The sequence below is a fragment of the Lepus europaeus genome, chromosome 6 (genome assembly GCF_033115175.1).
Source record: "Lepus europaeus isolate LE1 chromosome 6, mLepTim1.pri, whole genome shotgun sequence".
NCBI lineage: Eukaryota > Metazoa > Chordata > Mammalia > Lagomorpha > Leporidae > Lepus > Lepus europaeus.
In genome coordinates this window covers 72,343,125-72,358,753 of record NC_084832.1, presented here as the reverse complement: position 1 = coordinate 72,358,753, position 15,629 = coordinate 72,343,125, and the positions used below count along the sequence as shown (strand labels likewise).

Sequence of the window (15,629 nt, the reverse complement as noted above, 5' to 3'; positions counted from 1 at the left end):
TTTCATGAATTTCATGTTTCAAACAAGCAAGCATAGTAACTTGTTTTTCCATACTAGATAAGATCATAGAAAATAAACACATTAGTAAATTTGAGGTGAGTGTTTTCTTTGATATGTTTCCCAATTTAAGTCTCTTGATCTTTAGGAATAACTGATTTTGATCATTCTTAAAAGGTTATCATATATCATGTAATTAATTTGATAGAATGTTTTATGTTTTATTTTCCAGTACCAAATGGTCTATAAAAAGAAAATTCATGGATCTGAAATCCATTTCTTTAACGAAATATTTATATTTTATTAAAACTGTAGACGATGAATCACCAGAGCTAGCTATTGATGAATACTGAATATATATTTTGAAGTTTTACGATTCTTAGGTTCATTTTGGATGTCAAAAATGCATATTTTGAAATCTAAAGTTTGCATTTCATGAACTTACCGATATGTGTAATTTGAAAATTTTTGCAAGAAAATAAACTTACATTGTGTTTTCATTTCCATAAAGTTTAAAAAAATCTCGTGTCTCTGTGATACTATTTTTTATTGTGTCTCTGTTATTGAAATAAAACAAAAAACAGGTTAGATGTTATTTATTCCCATAAATATCATTATTACCTGTTCAAATTAGATAAGTTAATAATAAAAAAAAACTTACTGTCACATCATAAACTTTAAAAATTTGTATTCCTAGTGTTTCTTTAAAGTATTTGTGTAAGCATTTCTTTTGCGGAATCACTCTTTGCTTAAAACTTTTTATTTAGCTGTGATATGTTATTTAAATAAGTTAAAAGTATAGTAGCAATTGTCTATATTAATCATTTATCCCACACTTTAAAGTGAACAACAAAGTTTTGTAATTACATTCTTTTTCTCCTTTTAATGTTTGTCTGATTATGTTTCTTGAAGTTTAGTTTTAACCAGTTGTATTTTTATTTTTGTACTTATTTATCTATTCATTCATTCATTCAAAAGGCAGCATTACAGAGAGGAGAGAGAGAGAGATCTGCTGTCTGATGGCCTTCTCTCCAAATGGCCACTATAACTAACCAGGGATAGGCCAGGCTGAAGCCAGGAGCCAGAAACTTCTTTTGGGTCTCCCACATGGGTGCAGGGGCCCAAGGACCTGGGTCATCTTCTGCTACTTTCCCAGTTGCATTACCCTAGTTGGATCAGAAGTGGAACAGCTGGGATTTGAATCAGTGCCCATATGGGATGCGAGTGCTGCAGACCATGGCTTTAACCTACTGCACCACAGCACTGGCCCCTATTTATTTATTTTTTAAATTTTATTTATCTTATTTGAAAGGTAGACTTAGAGAAAGAGAGAAAGAGTTCTCCCATCTGCTGGTTTATGCTTCATATGGCCACAACAGCCAGAGCTGAAGAAAACTAAAGCCAGGAATCGGTAACTTAATCCACATCCCCTACATGGGTGCAGGAGCTCAAACACTTGGGCTGTCTACCACTGATTTACCAGGTGCATCAACAGGGAGCTGGATCAGAAGTGGAGCAGCTGGGGCTCAAACCAGGATCCATACTGGATCCTGGGACTGCTGACAGTGGCTTAACTTAACCACTGTGCCAAAGTACCAGCCCCAATTATTTATTAAATTATCCAAAAGTGTCAGCTGGTGAAAAGAACATAAATTTAGGGAAAAGAACATAAATTTTACAAATACCTTTATGAGCACTTACCTGGATAACTATTGAAGTCCTTCATTCCCCTATCGCTCACTTATTCTAGCTTGTTATTGAACCCTTTTTAAAACCTGAATTAATTGAGTCTTCTTTATAATATTGATTGTCCCTTAGTTCATACCCTTATTCCTTCTTGAAGTATTGCCAACATTTCTTCATTGGACTTCTTGCCTCTACTCTCTCAGTACATTACTGACAACAGTTTTTAAAGTAGCACTGAAATATGCACATACGTTAATGTAGTAGACATAATTTATTTAATGTAGTACATGAATATAATAAATATTTGCATATATAATGGATAGTTTTTCTTTTTAAAAGTTCCTGAAGATTCTATGATTTTGAGGGCAAAGTGATTATATTTTACCTTGTATTATCAAGACTAATGCATTTTTGACTTTCTGGATTACAGTAAATTACATCCAAAGTGGTTTCCTCACCTCTTCTCTTACTGACCATCAGTTTTTAGTTTTGTGGCTAATGTGATTGTTTTAAAATGCATGTCAAATTATGTCCCTTCTTAAAATTTTAGTAGCACTTAGAGTAAAATTTCACAAGTGTCCTGAATAAGATGACAGTTGATTACCTTTGCAGTTTGGTCTGCTTGGTGGAGGTGTCCATCCACAGATCAATGTGTAAAGGAAATGGGGTTAAATATTCTTGATTACTGTTATTCTTATACTCACTGTGAAAGTCAGAGCAGCTCTTAGTTCTATAATCATACCAAACATTTTCCTGCTTCAGAATCCTTGTGTCTTGATCTTAGTCTTTGGCTGTCTCTTTCCCTATTTTTTGTCATTCAGGTACTGGCTTTAAGGTCACCTCCTCACAGGGGCCGTCTCTGACTCCTGAGCAAACATGGCTTCATTCCCCACTTTTTTTTCCCTTGTTTTAAGACTGTACACATCTGAATGATGTACAGTGTGTTGTGATGTATATCCACAGATAGAATGATTAAATCAAAGTAATTAACATAGATACCACTTCACATACTTATCAATTTTTGTGCTAAGGATATTTAAAGCTTATTTTCTTAAAAATTTTCAAGTATGTGATGCATTATTACTATCATGGTTACTACGCTAATATATTGATTTACAGAACTTATTCTTTATAACTGAAACTTTATACTCTTTAACCCACATCTCCCTGGCTCCTTGTAACCACCATTCTACTCTCTACTTCTGTGTAAATAGAATCAAGTGTTTATTAAGTAAATTCTTATATTCATATAAAAGCACAACTTTTTAATACTGCAAATATATGAATTTTCTCCTAATTTTAAAATTAATGATTTCATAGAAGTCCATTATGTGAATAATTCTAATTTATTTTATAGATACTCAAGTATTTTTATTAATATAATCTTTACAAAACTCTTACTCAACATCTTAGTGATGTTCTATATATGTAAGTTATTTAATGGTGGAAGTGATGTGTAGTTATCCCTAGAATTTTTTTTTTTAAACTTCAACTGTGAAAAACAATGTAAATATTTATTTTTAGTATCAAAGGACCAGCAATAGCCTATCTCCTCTTTTTTCACCCTCTTTGACTCCTTTTCAATTAACTTCATTATATATTTTCTTTTTTTTTTTTTTTGACAGGCATAATTAGACAGTGAGAGAGAGAGAGAGAAAGAGAGAAAGGTCTTCCTTCCGTTGGTTCACCCCTCAATGGCCACTACGGCTGGCATGTTGCGGCCAGCACGCTGCACCAATCCGAAGCCAGGAGACAGGTGCTTCCTCCTGGTCTCCCATGTGGGTGCAGGGCCCAAGTACTTGGGCCATCCTCCACTGCCTTACTGGGCCACAGCAGAGAGCTGGACTGGAAGAGGAGCAACCGGGACAGAATCCGGCGCCCCAACCGGGACTAGAACCTGGGGTACTGGCGCCACAGGCAGAGGATTAGCCAGTGAGCCATGGCACTGTTCTTAATAATCTAATTATTTTCTGCTATGTGCTAGATACTGGTGGTATATAATAGTGAGTAAGAAGTCCATATCTCTATGAAACTAACAGTCTAATGACAGAGATACACTTTTAGAAACCGTACACTTAAATATAAAATTGCAAATCTGTTTGATATCAAAAGAAATAAATTTTTAGATTATTAGGAATATATAAAAGAAAAAAACTCACTTAGTTTGGGTGCTGAGAAATGCCTGTTATAGAAGTGACATTTACATTGGAAACTAAAGAATGAGTTCAAAATTTGGTTCAAAGAATTAGGGAAAGTAGAGGAACATTCCTGAAAAGAGACCAACCTGTTCAGAAAAATTGCATCGCACATTTGAGAAACATGTTGGTGGAATATAATCAGGGGAATAGAAGCATCCCTTGAGTTTATAGGTAGGTAGGAGCCCAGTCATTTAGGATCTGTATATAGTACGAAGGACAATATAAATTGGGAAGAGGGATATTGTAGTGGTTTGTATTGCTGCTATAAAAATTATCATAAATCTAATGACTTAAAATGAGATAAATTTATTATCTTATAATTCTGTAGTCAGAAGTCCAACATTTATTTCACCAGGTGAAAATCAAGTCAGTAGCAATTCTGCCTTTCTTTCTGGAGGATCTCAAGGAGAATCCACTTTTCTTGCCTTTTCCATGTTTTAAAGATTGCTATATTGCTTGATTCAAGAACATTCTTCATAATCCAGGAATGGTACCTTTCTCAGACCATTCATATGTTGTCACATCTTCCTCTTGAAAACAGTTAGGAAAGGTTTCTTGCTCCAAAGGTCTCAGGAAGTCATATTGAGCCCACCTGGATAATCCAGAATAACTTATCATTTTCAAGTCATTAGTGTTTTATGGCCCTCTTGTCATGTAAGAGAACCTATATTTAGATTGTGGAAATTAGTATTTGGGTATATTTGGGGATTGGACATTATATGATCTAACAAGTGTCATAACACGGTTTACAAATTGAACAGTGTTCTGGATAAAGTGGTGGTAAGGGTAGACTAGAGGGAGCATGCTGGAGAAATGAGTAAGCCATTAGGAGGCTGCTGCTTTCTAGCTCAGAGATGTATTGCTTAGGACTAGAACATAGTGGTAGTGGAATTGACGAGAAAGATAAGTTAGATAGACTTAGGAGATAAAGTGGAGAGGGCATGATAATAGATTGAATTGAGGCATGATACAATGTGAAATTAGAAAAACGACCCTTGGCTGTCTGGTCTGAAGCCACTGAGGTAATAAAAAGATCATTTACTAAAGCAGGCAAGATTAGAGGTAGATATAGTCAACAAGAATAACCAAGACTTCCACTTTAAATGTGTTGGTTTTGAGGTATCTAAGCCTTTGGAAAGTTTAATCAAGCAAAGACCTCAAAGGCAATAGCCTTACAAGTTTCCTCATTGTCACAACATACTTAAGCCCTGCATTTTCCAGGCACAGTTGCCACAACTCTGAAATGGTGACTAATTTGTCTGAGGTAACAGGAAAAACTAGGAAGTTGTGATCAGAATTGGAACTTTGATCAATTTCATTTACAATCCTGTGTCTTTCTATTGTGACTGCCTCCAGAAAAGCTAGAGAAATATTCAAAGCACCTCATATGCTAGAAATATTAAGGGGAGATAGAGATGATGAGCTGGTTTTTTGTATAGGAGATACTACTCTGGATAAAGAAGGCAGAGCTGGGGAAGAGAAAGAGATTGCAGATGAGAAAGGGAATCCCAGAGACAGTGCTTGGGCTCTCATGGGACGTGACGATGGTGATGCCATCATAGGATATGATGATAGTTATTAACTACAGGTAAAGTAGAGCAGTAGTAGCAGCAGCAGATGCAAAAATGTGAAGTGAGATTACTTTATGTGAAGCACTATTCATGCATTATGTTCTTTCTCACAGCTCTATAATGTGTGTAAAGTTATATGCCTGTTTTAAAGGAATGGGAATAAGTTTAATGGCTAATCCTAAGTCACAAAATTAATAAGTAATAAATAAGTCTTGACTGAAAATAAGTCTTAATTTCAAGGCCTAACCCTTCCTTAACCATTATATAATATGCAGTATTGACTTTTGTAATTGATATCAATAGTCATGCTATATTTAGTTATTATATTAGTCCTTTTGGTATTATTATAACAAAATAAATACCCGTGACTGGTACCTTATAAGGAAAAAATATTTTGGTTCATAATTCTGGTGATAGGAAGGTCCAGCGAGCATGCTGCAGCATTCTGGTTAGGGCCCACAGGCTGTGTCATAAAATGGCAGAAAAATAGAAAACAAACCAGCTGTGTTTAGAAAGGGCCAAATGTGAGGTGACCTCATTTTATAACAACCTGCTTTTGAAAGAGCCAATTCACTCTGTTAGACCAGCATTAATTTCCTTGAAGGGTGGTACCCCATGACCTAATTACCTTCTAGGCCCTACCTTTTTTTTAAAAAACATACTTTTTTTTTTTTTTCATTTTGTATTTGAAAGGCTGAGAGACAGAAATCTCCAATCTGTTTATTTACTGCCAAAATGCCTGCAGCTGCCATGGCTGGGCCAGGCCAAAGCCAGGAGCTAAGATCTTAATCTGGGCCGGCGCCGCGGCTCAATAGGCTAATCCTCTGCCTTGCAGCACTGGCATACCAAGTTCTAGTCCCGGTTGGGGCACCGATTCTGTCCCGGTTGCCCCTCTTCAGGCCAGCTCTCTGCTGTGGCCCGGGAGTGCAGTGGAGAATGGCCCAAGTGCTTGGGCCCTGCACCCCATGGGAGCCCTGCACCCCATGGGAGACCAGGAGAAGCACCTGGCTCCTACCTTTGGATCAGCGCGGTGTGCTGGCCGCAGCGCACTGACTGCAGCAGCCGTTGGGGGCTGAACCAACGGCAAAAAGCAAGACCTTTCTCTCTCTCTCTCTCACTGTCCACTCTGCCTGTCAAAAAAAAAAAAAAAAATCTCAATCTCAATCTGGTCTCAGATGTAGGTGGCAGGGACCCAAATACTTGAATTGTTACTACCAGGTTAGATGTTAGCAGGAAGCTGAATCGAGGAAAGAGGCAGGTCTAAAACCCAGGCACTTATATATGACATGTAGGTGTCCAAAGAGGGTGTCTTAACTGCTATGCCAAACATCTGCCATTAGGCCCTATCTCTTTTAGGTCCCACAACTTCTTACCATCACTACATCAGAGGCCACACTTCCAATATATAAACATTTAGAGGACATATTCAAACTATACTCAGTCAAAGCATAGCAGTTGTATCTCTTTTTCTGCCTCTCAAGAAAAAGTCCAAAGCATACAAATGTATGTTGACATTTTATTGTTGATTTTAATGATCACCTTCATTACCTCACAGAAATGCTATAGGGTGGGAAGCATGATTATATTCTTAAATCTGTATATATGAAATACATGAAATTAGTTCATCTTATGTAAATAAATTAAAAAAGATCAAATTAATGTTCACACATCAACAAAAAAGAAAAATGCTTAATGCATTTCAATAAGAGTTGTACTGTTGTCCATTGAGAAGAAAAGAATAGTTAAAAACATATAGTCTTAGAATTTTAGCAATGAACTACATTGAATCTGTTCTCTTTGTATTAATATCACATTAACATGAGAATTGAGAGGACTGTGTTGTAGTTTTATCATGCATTTGTTGTGACCCTGAGAGTCTGATGTATTAATAAATTACTTGGGCAAGAGCAAAGACAAAAATGTATATATGAACATTTTATAAATTTTAATTAATAATAAATTGAAAATATAAAAATTGAAACTAAAGTTTAGTTTTAAACCTAAATTGGTTACAGTTTTCAGAAGAATGATATACTATGGATCTTCTAAACACTTCAAAAAAGCAGTTGACCCACTAGTAAACGTTGTCAAGATCAACTTTTTCAGTTTTTTGGAAAATAAGCCAATACTTATAACAGTCAAAAGGGTATTAATGTCATAAAAACTGCAAAGTCTTTATGAGAACATTATGCTTTATAATGGTTTAATCTAGCCCATAGCTATCTACCTGTCCCCAGCTCTGTGGCACCCTTAAAACACAGATGCCAAAGAACCATGGTATCTAAAAACCAGTAATCTAGCAGCTATTAGAAAACAACAGATAAGGTTTGGAGTTCCTTAGAAAGTCCCATCCCTAGAACATTGTAGATATTTGACCTTTCTGGAAGTTCCCTCCCTGCATTCATAGTCATTATATGACTCGATCCAGAGCTTGATGAGAAAAGCTCTATTTCTAAAGTGTTTGTGAAAGATCATCACTAATATTTCTAAAATGACAACTGCCTGAAGTGGCAATGCTTTTTGGGCAAAAAAGACCCTTGCCAAAAACCTTCATTTAAGATCTGAGAGAAGCTGACATTGGGATGTAACGGGTACAGCTGCTGCCTGTGACTCTGACATCCCATATGGATGCTGATCTGTGTCCCAACTGTTCCACTTCCAAACCAGCTCCCTGCTAATGGCCTGAGAAAAGCAGCAAAAGATGGCACAAGATGAAGCTCTTGGCTTTGAACTGGGCTAGCCTGGGCCTTAATGACCAGCTGGGGAGTGAGCCAGCAGATGGAAGATCTCTGCCTCAGTCTCTCTCTTTCTCTCTGTAATTCTGATTTTCAAATGAATGAATGAGAGATTGACTTCTGAATGAATGAGTGAATGAATGCATGAATGAATCTTTAAAAATATAGAATCGGTGAGTTAAATATCCATACTTCTGGGGCAATACTTAGGCCCAGAAAGGACCTAAGAAAGCATTAGTTATCTCATCTATGGCTGACCTTGAGGCCCTGCATAAAACGAATTGCAGACTGAAGAAAAATGTTGAACTGTAGTAACTTTGCAAGCATCCTCTCCCTGCCGCCTCGCACAACTCTCTGACAAGGGATTGAAGATTTATGAGTTTAAGGCATTGAAGGCAGTATTGCTCCAATCGTAAGCTGATAACTAGCTTAACTGAGCAGAGGCTTAAGTGGCTGCAATGATGAAAAATGATTTTCAGGAAAGCCAATAAACAAACAGTACAACACAAACAGTGGGAAGTGTCTCATTTTCAAGATTGATACTTATTATTTAAAATGTCCACTTCTCAACAAAAATTATAAAACAAGCAAAGAAACAAAAAAATGTGATCACATAGGGTGGGGGAAACAGCTGATAGAAAGTGCATCTAAGAAACCCAGATATTGGTCTTCCTAGATAAACACTTTCAATCAGCTGTTATACATTTAATGAAATTAGTAAAAGAAAAATTTTCTAAAGAATTTAAAGTGTGCAGGAAAGAGAGAAATCAGGAAAGTTTAGTCAGTGGATACTAAGTTAAAATTAGATGGAAGACAGCCGGCGCCGCTGCTCAATAGACTAATCCTCCACCTTGCTGTGCCGGCACCGCGGGTTCTAGTCCCGGTCGGAGCACCAGATTCTGTCCCGGTTGCCCCTCTTCCAGGCCAGCTCTCTGCTGTGGCCCGGAAGTGCAGTGGAGGATGGCCCAAGTCCTTGGGCCCTGCACCCGCATGGGAGACCAGGAGAAGCACCTGGCTCCTGCCTTCAGATCAGCGCGGTACGCCGGCCGCAGTGCACCAGCCGCGGCGGCCATTGGAGGGTGAACCAACGGCAAAGGAAGACCTTTCTCTCTGTCTCTCTCTCTCACTGTTGTCCACTCTGCCTGTCAAAAAATTAAAAAAAAAAAATTAGATGGAAGATGTAAGTTCTCCTGTCCGATTGCATAGTAAGAAAACTAAACTGATAATATGATGCATATTTCCAAAAAGCTACAAAAAGTGCAAATATTGAGGAGACAGATGTGCTTATCATGATTTGAACATTGCAGAATGTGTACATTTATTAGAACAGCACACAGGCCGGCGCTGAGGCTCACTAGGTTAATCCTCCGCCTGCGGCTCCAGTTCCCCAGGTTCTAGTCCCAGTTGGGGCACCGGATTCTGTCCCAGTTGCTTCTCTTCCAGTCCAGCTCTCTGCTGTGGCCTGGAAAGGCAGTGGAGGATGGCCCAAGTGCTTGGGCCCTGCACCCGCATGGGAAACCAGGAGGAAGCTGGCTCCTGGCTTCGGATAGGCGCAGTGCACAGGCTGGAGTGACCATTAGGGGGTGAACCAACGGAAGGAAGACCTTTCTCTCTGTCTCTCTCTCTCACTAACTCTGCCTGTCAAAAAAAAAAAAAAAAAAAAAAAAAAAGCACACAGTGTTCTGTAAATATGTACTATTTTTGATGCCAATTTTAAAAGTTTTTAAAAAATTAAAATGAATTTAAAATATGAATATGATGTTTCACCAAATAGAGAATAACAACAAAGAATATAGCAAAGGGCCAACTGCAAGTTCTGGAGTTGGAAAACAATAGCTAACATGAAAAATTCACTAGAGGTTTCAGCTGATTTGAGTTGGCAGAAGAATCAGAATATTGAAGATAGGTCAGTTATCTAGACTGAGGAATAACAGCAACAAAGGCGTGAAGGAAAGTGAACAGAGCCTCACAAACCTGTGGAACACCATTAAGTGAATCAACACACATATAGTGGCAATCTAGAGGACAGACAAAGATAGGGTCAGAAAAAATACTTGAAAAAACATTAGGCTGAAAACTCCCCACAGTTGATAGAAATATGCATTTTTACAGGACTCAATGTACCCAAAATAGGATAAACTAAAAGAGACCCATACTTAATTGCAGTATAGTCAAAACAGTTGTTGATGTTTCTTTGTGCTAAAGAGTATCTTCTCAACTACCATCATGTTTATTATGAGAATATACTTTAGAAATAATATGGATTCCTGAGTTGTATTATCTTCATACATTTAGTGTACCAAAAAAAAAAAAAAGGCAAACATTGCAGCCTTTGTGTAAAATAAACTTATATTGATTTTAAATCCTTGTGTGTGGCTTCTAGCCTCTTTATATTAAGGTTATTTTTTATAAAACTAAATTAATTTTGCATTTAGAGATTTAAAATAAACATACAATTACATTAATTACTTATAGCTTTTTATGTTTTAGTTTAAGCTACAGTGATTTATTTTGCTTAATTATTGACATTTAAAAACAATATAAATTTTAGTACTGTGCTAACAAGGATCTATATGTTTCATTAATGGTGTTCCTTATTTTAGGGAATTTGGAAAAACACCAATTTTAGTACTTGAATATGCAAAAAATATCAACACACTTCATTAATCACTGTAAAATATGATTTTTGGAGGAAGGAATGTGATACTGTGGTTCCCATGTACACATCATGTCATTTGCTTAACTTAACCCTATATGTTTTCCAAAATGTATTAGATAAACTCATTAGGTTCAGTTATAAAGACTATTAAAAAAAGAGGCATCTGGCATCCAACTGCCTGTTTCTGAGAATGTTAAGATTGCTCAGTCTAATGTTTCTGTTTTGTGCACCTACATACAGAAACTGATGAGAACTACTGGGAACTTAGAAGCTTGCTGTCATTAATATAACCTGCACCGATGCAGTTACTATGGAAGTCACTGGGTTGAATACTTAAAGTACTTTAATGTTACAAAGAAGTTTTCTGGGAACTTAAATGATCTAACCTGAAGTTGATGCTGCATACTGATAGCATGTTCTGTGATAGATGTTTAAATATGATGAAAAATGAAAATGAATTTTTTGACTAATGATCGCATTTTTATTTGCAATTGATATATAATTTTCCATTAGAATTTACTTTTTATATTTATATAATTTGCACAGGGTATGCTTTACAAAACACAAGATTACTTCACAAAGTATGTGAAAATTAATACTATGCTAAAACAATGCATAAGTTTAAAAAATTTTGCACAAGTATAAACAGTTTATAATTCCATTTTCCATGAACTTATTGAAGCATATTCATATCTGAAAATTTTTACTGAGAAGAAAATTGAGTACCCTTTATCTGAAATGCTTGAGACCAAAAATGTTTTGAATTTTGGATTTTTTCACGTATCATAATTTTTTTTTTTTTTTGACAGGCAGAGTGGACAGTGAGAGAGAGACAGAGAGAAAGGTCTTCCTTTTTGCCGTTGGTTCACCCTCCAATGGCCGCCGCGGTAGCGCGCTGCGGCCGGCGCACTGCGCTGATCCGATGGCAGGAGCCAGGTGCTTCTCCTGGTCTCCCATGGGGTGCAGGGCCCAAGCACTTGGGCCATCCTCCACTGCACTCCCTGGCCACAGCAGAGAGCTGGCCTGGAAGAGGGGCAACCGGGACAGGATCGGTGCCCCGACCGGGACTAGAACCCGGTGTGCTGGCGCCGCAAGGCGGAGGATTAGCCTAGTGAGCCGCGGCGCCGGCCGTATCATAAATTTGAATGTGTGTGTATGTTGTATGTATGTGTGTGTGTTTGTGTATATATATATATATATGTATATATGTGTGTATATATATGTGTATATATATATATATATATATATATATATACAGAGAGAGAGAGAGAGAGAGAGAGAGAGTGAGAGAGATCTTGTGGAGATGACTAAAACCCAAACACAAAATTCACTTATGTTTTAAGTACACCTTAACACATAGCCTAGAGGAAATTTTTTAAAAAGCTTTATTTATTTATTTGAAAGGCAGAGTGACTGAGAGAGAGTGAGAGACAGTGATCTTCCGTCTGGTAGTTCATTCCCCTAATGGCATCAGTAGCCAGGGCTGGGCCAGCCTGAAGCCAGGATTCCAGAACTCTATCCAGGTTTCCCACATAGTTGGTAGAAGCCCAAATACTTGAGCTAAGTTCTGCCTTCCCATGTACATTAGCAGTTAGCTGGAATGGAAGCAAAGTAGCCGGGACTCAAACTAGCACTCTGATAAGGGATGTTGGCACTGTAACCTGCAGTTTGACCTGCTGTGCTACAATGCTGGTCCTCAACCAGAAGCCAATTTTATACCATATTTTTAGTGTTCCTTAGCTTGGAATGTGACCTATCACATGAAGTTGTGTAGAATTTTCTACTTGTGGCATCATGTTCATCCTCAAAAAGTTCAAGATTTTGAAAGATTTTGAGTATGGGATTTTTGTGATAGGGATGCTCAACCTGTACTAAAATTACAGCTTCCTTTTGAAATTATTATTTTATCAGTGTCAACAAAAATATAATTGATTTTTTTACTGCTGTATAAATATACAGATGAACTATTTGAAAATTTTTAATACTTGGTATTAATCAACTTTTCATTTCATTTTATAATAAAGAATTTAACATTTAAATTGAAATTCCACATATCTAGTTAGTGAGTAATATATTTTACTGCCTATTGAGCGCCAGTTGATCAGAAAGGCAAAGAAGGATATGGTTGTTCTAAAAAATCTTTGAATGTGGTATCTTGTAAATACTAAATGAAAGAGTTTAATTCTTAGATATTTTGTTATTAAAATATTTACATTTGCAACATAACAAGTTTTAACTTTTAATATTAACTGTTAATACAAAATACACCATAAATAAATATGTCTAGACATTGTATCAGTGTAAAGCCAAAACTCTAGGTCAGATGTATAAATCAACTGCATTGAGAGTAAATGCTAGACTTAACTGTATGCCTTTTAAAAGTAAACGCTGTAGGAAAAGTTGGCCCATGTTGTTGTTATTTTGTTTCTTCCTTTACATTCCCTGTCCTAGTGTCATAGATAGTGACCATTGCTATTTAATTCTCTTTGATAATTTTCTGCCAGTGTTTTCTCTCCAAAAGTATAGAATTAGTAGATGGAAATGCATGTTAAATTCACTGGTATCTTTGTTAGTGGAGATGGCTGCCTCAGCTATCTTCTCATTCTATGTTCTAGGTTATTTCATCCACTTACAAATTTTCTCCTATTGCTTCAGTTTGAATGGTCTCAATTATATGCCTGCTGTTCTCTTGATTTACAGATACATAAACAATCCAGAGAATCTGCTCACTCGGTGATATAAAATTTAATTCTTTAGTCTCCAGGGGGCAAAAAATCTCCTTTTCTTCCTTTCTCAATTAGTGGCACGTGATCATTCTTTATTAAATTAAGTTAGATATTCTGGGAATGTCTTGATTCTTCCCCTCCCTCTTACTTCTAAAGCTATTATTCTACTTTAAGTCTTAAACTTTTATAAAAATTGCTGAGATGTTTTGTTGTCTTTACTTCCTACCTATTTTCTTCTGTAGTGCTTTGTTTAGCATTACTAAGATTATCTTCTCAAACCTATAAGGACTTATTTTAATTTTGGAAACAATAGAGAATATATCTGCCCTATTTTTTATATTGATCATTTAGTGTTAACATTATAATATTAAAAACCTAATTTTTTATTCTTTCAGGTGTAGCATTCTTGACCAAGTTAGCAAACAATTAAAATTAAACCTATTTGATAAACATGAGGAAAGCTACCCATACCAGACTGCATTTTGACTGGTATATAGTTTTTGTTCATTTACATGAATATTAGCACATATATTCATATGGACTGGAATATTATTGTAAATACATTAATATATCATTTTAATTCCATTTGAATAAAAAAGGAGAATCAAAAGAGAAAACAATAACTTTGGCAAATTTCAAAAGAAACTGAAATGTAAGCATCTCAGGTCTCTTTTCCTTTGAAAATTTGTCAAAATTATTCTGAAATTAATCTTTCACATCCTAAGTAAGTTAGAATGCCATGCCACTAATCTACATTCAACAGATTATCAAAGTAACTAGCCAGGATCAAGAATCAAAACTGTTACTAAGCAAATCAGTTTATATTATCTTTAACTCATTAGTACATTTTTGTATAAACTTTCAGGAAATTGTAATTCAGTAGTATCATTAAAACAACACTTCTCTGTGTTTTTACTAGTGATTTCACAAAAAGCTTTTTAGTATATGATTTGCTGAAGCAAGCACTCACAAGATGATTTTTAAACATTTTATTTATTTATTTGAAAGAGAAAGGGGAGTCAACAATGTGGCAAGGCAGGTAAAGCTGCCACCTGTGGCTCCAGTATCCTATATGGGTGCTGGTTCGAGTCCCAGCCACTCCACTCCCGATCCACCTCCCTGCAAATGTACCTGGGGAAGCCATGGAAGACGTCCCAAATCTTTGGGCCCCTGTACCCACTTGGGAGACCCGAAAGAAGCTCTTGGCTCCTAGCTTTGGACTTTGCCCAGCTCTGGCCGTTGCAGCCATTTGAAGAGTGTACCAGTGGCTGAAAGATCACTCTCTCTCTCTGCCAATTTCTCTCTCTCTCTCTCTCTCTCTCTTTCTTTCTCTGTAACTCTGACTTTCAAATAATTAAATACATATGTAAAAAAATTAGAAAGTGTGTGGGGGAGGGGCTTATTCCATTCACTGGTTCATTCCCCAAATGCCAGCAACTGCTTCCATTGAACAGTACTCCAATATGGAAAGTGGACATCTCAAGAAGGAGCTTAACCCACTATCCCACCAGTGTTGCCCCTCACAAAAGGTTTTATGAAATATCTTGCTTACATCACGATAGCCTGTTCCTGTGTTGGTCAGTCTCCTGATTTATTATCCTAATAACCCTTTCAAAAAAACAAAAAACTAAGAAAGTTTTAATGAAGCTATAGATTTAAAATTTTCAGAACAATTTCATATGTGCTTATTTTACAAAATATAAACTTAAGTATGAGCAAAGATAATAAGGATAGCTAACATTTACTGTGTTTTTACTTTCTGTAGGATATACATATTATTTATATATAGCATTTAAAAGTACTTCTTTTTTCAAAATGACTTTAATTTGATGATTATTATTATACCCATTATTTTTAGATACACTTTTCAAGGTGATCATTTGAGCTTGGTAACTTTTTATTGTATGGGGGCCAGCGCTGTGCAGCTGGTTAAGCTGCTGATTGTAACTCTGGCATCCTATGTCAGAGCATCTATCTTCCCATCCAGTTCCTTGCTCTTGTACCTGGGAAGGCAGCAGGTGGCAGCCTAAGTACTTGGACCTCTGCCACCCATGTGG

General features: G+C 36.6%; 1 protein-coding gene across 5 annotated transcripts in view; it reads left to right on the top strand.

The window, feature by feature from the left end:
- NBEA (neurobeachin) overlaps positions 1-15,629 on the top strand; it is a 731,002-nt gene that overhangs the window by 252,517 nt on the left and 462,856 nt on the right. The gene's annotated exons all lie outside the window — the stretch shown is intronic.